The sequence below is a fragment of the Populus euphratica genome, unplaced genomic scaffold (genome assembly GCF_000495115.2).
Source record: "Populus euphratica unplaced genomic scaffold, PopEup_1.0 scaffold660.1, whole genome shotgun sequence".
NCBI classification, from domain to species: domain Eukaryota; kingdom Viridiplantae; phylum Streptophyta; class Magnoliopsida; order Malpighiales; family Salicaceae; genus Populus; species Populus euphratica.
In genome coordinates this window covers 1-5,299 of record NW_011500547.1, presented here as the reverse complement: position 1 = coordinate 5,299, position 5,299 = coordinate 1, and positions in this window count along the sequence as shown.

The following is a 5,299-nucleotide window of genomic DNA, read 5'->3' as shown; positions in this document are numbered from 1 at the left end:
TGATAAAAATGCACTTTTAAGTACTAATCAATAATCATGAATGCTTGAAGAGATTTACAAGTAGTAGCATTAATCGAATAAGATGACTAATGGAATCATGTGAACAATCTATAATCTAATTGGAACCTCCTTTCTGTGTGGTTTCCAATTGAATAATAAGAGTTTATACTATACTTGTTTGACATACCATTAATGGACCCTCTAACCTTGACATTTATTGTTATCATTGTTTAATTATAACATTAATAATATTCCATCTCAAAATTCTGATCATCTTCTTCTTCTTCTCCTTCTTCTTTATTAGTACTACTACTACTACTACTACTACTACTACTACTACTATTATTATCGTTGTTGTTGTTGTTGTTATTGTTGTTACTGTTGTTGTTGTTTATTACTATCATCTATAATTTATACAATTAACCTCCCTGTGGTTTAACCCTAGTTTTGCCGGGTTATTTATTACTTCAATACTCCTACACTTGGGAGAAGACATCAATCTTTTCGTCGTGTCAAGTTTTTGGCGCTATTGCTGGAGAGGTAAGTTCTTGTATAAATTATAGCATTTATTTTATTTTCTCTTTTCACTTTTCTTGTATATAACTTTGTTTCTTGTCTCTTCTTTCTTCTTCTTTTGTTTTCTTCTTTCTTTTATTCTATTCCTACACGTGCATGAAAGTGTGGTCATTGAAAAGCAAAAGACAATCAATACTCAACTTGCTCAAAACATGACAGATTTTAAAGATACTCTTGCAAAATTGACATCTGCTCTCAGTTTCCAAGAGAAAGGTAAGTTTCCATCTCAACCACAACAAAATTCCAAGGGGCAATACAATGCAAATGCAAGTAGTTCTAAAAGCCAACACATGGATCAAGTCAAACCAGTCACTACTCTTCGCAGTAGTAAGGTTATTGAAAAACTCACTCTTGAACCTTGTGAGAAAGATGATGAGTCAATATCTGAGGGTAAGGAAGGAGTTGAATCTGAAAATTGCAAAGAAACAACTGATTCCGAAAGATGATGAGTCAATCTCTGAGGGTAAGGAAGGGGTTGAATTTGAAAATTGCAAAGAAACGACTGATTCACCGCCAGCACTTCCATTTCCTCAAGCCATGACCAAACAAAGGAAAGTTAATCACAACTCTGAAATCTTTAAAACTTTCAAATAGGTAAGAATCAATATACCTTTGCTGGATGCTATTAAACAGGTTCCTTCTTATGCTAAATTTTTGAAAGATCTCTGCACGGTGAAGAGAAAACTGAATGTGAAAAAGAAAGCCTTTTTAGCCAAACAAGTAAGTGCCATTCTTCAGAACAATAATGCTTTGAAATATAAAGACTCTGGTTGTCCTACAATTTCTTGCTTTATTGGAGAACATAAAATTAAAAGAGCCTTAGTTGATCTTGGAGCTAGTGTGAATTTACTTCCATATTCAGTTTTTCAGAGTCTCAATCTAGGTGAGTTAAAACCAACTTCTATAACTCTTTTACTTGCCGATAGATCTGTAAAAGTGCCTAGAGGAATAATTGAAGATGTGTTAGTACAAGTCGATAAATGCACTTATCTTGTGGATTTTGTTATCTTAGACACCCAACTTGTTGAAGCATGTAATTCATTTCCTGTTATTTTAGGACGTCTATTTCTTGCAACTTCTAACGCATTGATTAATTGTAGGAATGGACTGATGAAGCTATCATTTAGAAACATGACATTAGAGATGAATACTTTCAACATTTGCAAGCAACCTGGAGATGATAAAGATTTACAAGAAGTAGATCATATTGACGAATTAGTTTATGATCAACTTGAATCTACTTTAAGTAAAAATAAGTTGGATGAATCTGAAGATTTGTAAATGATTTATTCTAAGGAAGAAATCAAAGATGAAAAACACACCGAAAATGTTGATGCAGATCTTTTGTCAAAAGTGACAATAAATTCAACATCTGACATCACACTAATCGATGATTACTTTCCTAATGAATCCTTACTTTCTCTTAGTCCAATGCCCTAGTATGATAAAAATATCAATTTTCTTGCTTTAGGAGATTTGCCAGCTGATTGGAGTACCCAAGACAAAGAAAAGTTTTTGAACGAAGTGAAGAACGTTTATTAGGATGACCCTAACTTATTCAAATATTGTCCTGATCAAATATTTCAAAGATTCATTCTTGACAATGAGGTAAGTAGTGTCATTAAACTTTGTCATCCTAAAGGATGTGGAAGTTATTTCTCGTAAAAAAAGACAGCTACAAAAATCTTTCAAAATGGATTTTATTGGCTTACTATGTTCAAGAACACGCACGCATTCTGCAAAACTTGTGAAAATTGTCAAAAAGTTGATACTAGTAAAAAAGTTTTGTTTTATAATTCTCAACTCTATTCATTCCCGAGAGAGCTAAGATCAAGATGGAACAAGCCTTATGGGGCTATGATATTGAGAATTCAATAAATGACAATGTTTTTAAGGAAAATGGATATCGTTTGAAAGCTTACTTTGATAATTTTCCTAGTGAAAATAAATCAACTGGTTTGAATGATCTTGTAGATAAAGGTTGATTATTATTTTTTCTCATGTTGTTTTTGTGTTTATTTTTGAGTGATTTTTTCTAGTTTCTCTCACCCCGGTCAAATGACGGACAACAGTACTCCGTGACTTAAGTTGGTTCTTTCAGTTTCCCATAATAACTAATATCTATGTATATATTTGTGCAATTATATGAATCTCTCTTCCAATTCTCATTTGAAAATGAACACTAATCTTGAAAAATTGAAAAAGTATTTTCCCACTCTACCTTAGAATGCGATTACAAAAATTTACTGTGTTAGATGTGCAAGATTGAGGTTATTAATGAATCATGGAATTCTTAAAGATATTCGCTGGTTGATTGAAGGAAAGGTCCAATTATCAGGTGAGTCCTCGAATTCCTTCATTTCACACATGCCTGGAACATGTAAAAGCACTTTTGCAAAGAAACGTCGTGCAAAACGACTGAAAGTCTGTTATGCACAATGTCGTTCTTTAGAAATGGTATCTATAAATCGTGAAGATAAAATACAGTTCATTAAGGATGGCCTGAGTAAGGAGTCTTTAGTTAATCTTCTATTAACCCTTGAGACGCATCCTAGTGGAGATGTGTATTGTGCAATTCATGATTTATGGCCCCATTTTCATAAAGAACATGATCGACTTAGTTTTGGGAATCTGACTAAAAAAGACCATGTTTGCTAATTTTTAAGAAAACTGGATGGGAAGCCTATCCCCGACCCATAGAGGGCGTTTAAGCCGTTCTTGGACGTAAAACCAAGGGAAGATGTGAGCCACAATCACAACTACCTATACATACAGATGCATTTTTTAAAATAAATAAATAAATAAATAAATAAATAAAAAGAGAGAGTGTGAGATTCCAGTTGGCCTACACATAGGTAGTATGATTGCTTTTTAATTTCTCTTCTATAAAATCCTCTCTTCCTTCTTTTCATTTCTACTCAACAAAATACATTTAAAAAAATATAGAAGTGTGTAGAAATGGCAAGTTCTTCAGGTCATCACATAAGAAATATTTGTGTTTTCGATGGATCTAGTCCTGGGAAAGAAAATGAGTTTTTAGAATCAGCAAATCATCTTGGTCAGGTGCTAGCTGAGAGAAAGATTCATTTAGTGTATGAGGGAGGCAGTCTTGGGTTAATGGGAGGTGTGTCAATAGCTGCATTTTTAGGAGGTAGTCAAGTTTTAGAGGTCATCCCCGAAGCTTTAGCACAAGGGGACATCATTGGAAAAACAATTGGAGAGGAACTTCAGGTCTCCACAATGTCGGCTCGAATGAATGCAATGTTTAACCATGGTGATGCCTTCATTGCTTTACCAGGTGGTCTAGGCACATTGGAAGAGATCTTTCATATTTCCTCTTGGGCTCAATTGCACATTCACCATAAACCCATAGGTTTGTTAAATGTTAATGGTTATTATGATAAGTTGTTGTCTTTTCTTGATCATGCTGTGGAACAGGAATTTCTAACATCTTTTGCACGACAAATCATAATCTCTGCTGCTATTGCTGAACAATTGATTGACCAACTACAATCTTTCATTCCTATGATTGATCCCTCCATGAGTCGCATAAATTGGTCATCTAAGAAAAGCCGTAAAAAGCTTAAATTAGATTTGAGCCTTCATTTGTGAATCTCTGTGTCTTTTGGTTTCATTATTCTGTTTTGTTGTTTCTTATATTTGTTTCAGTGTGTTTCAGGTTTTGTCAGTGTTCATTATTTCAGGTGATATCTTTTATACTCTATCTTTCTACCTTAAAACATTGAGGACAATGTCTCGTTTTGGTTGGGGGGAGAGGGTAGTAGCTAAAAAAAAAAAAACTAAATATGTTTTCTATTTCATAAAGCATGTGCAAAATTGTTGTTACTATGATGGCAAAGTAAAGGAGATCTTTTTATGACTCTTGAAATGCATCTTAGAAACCATTTTTAATAAGGTCTATCATAATACTTCTTGAAATATTCAGGTTTACAAACTCTCGCATTACTATCACTTAATTCTACTCATATACTCATTTAACATGTATTCTTAAACCTTAATTTACACACACACACTTTAACATATGATTGTGGGTTGCATATTGGATTATTACATTATTTATGTTCTTTTGTTAAAGGTAACAACTAAGGGAAATGGATAATATATAATTTAAAAAAAAAACAAAAAAAACAAAAAAAATAAATAAAAATGATAATAATAAAAATATAGATAAGTTTGGTTTCGTAGCCTCCCTAATCTAAGCAATTAAGCCTGAAGGGGTGCTTTAACACCTAATACCCTAAAGTCAACTGACTTGGGAGCTATTGACCCAACGCTTGCTATATGGGTTGAGGAGAAAAGCTTAAGGGAATCAAACATTGCACTATCTACATATCAGTATCTGCGACCCGAGTTAATAAGCTCGTAGGGGTGTCTCAACACCTAATGCCTTAAGACCAATTGGTCTGGGAGTCATTAGCCGAAAGCTCGTTACATGGGTTAAAGATGCATGGTGTTTTAAGTTATATGTATATATATTAAAAAAATAAATAAAAAAAGAAGAAAAAAATAATAATCCCAACCCAAGGAAGTTAACCTTAAACATTAGAACAAAAATTTTGTTTTCTTCCAAGAAAAGCTCCATAATTATGTGTTGATATATTAAGTACAAAAGAAAGGTTTATTAATATCTTATTAAGAGGTATTGAGCAGATATATAAATTTAATGAGAGTTTGTTTATCTGGATAGATTAATGGAAGTTGA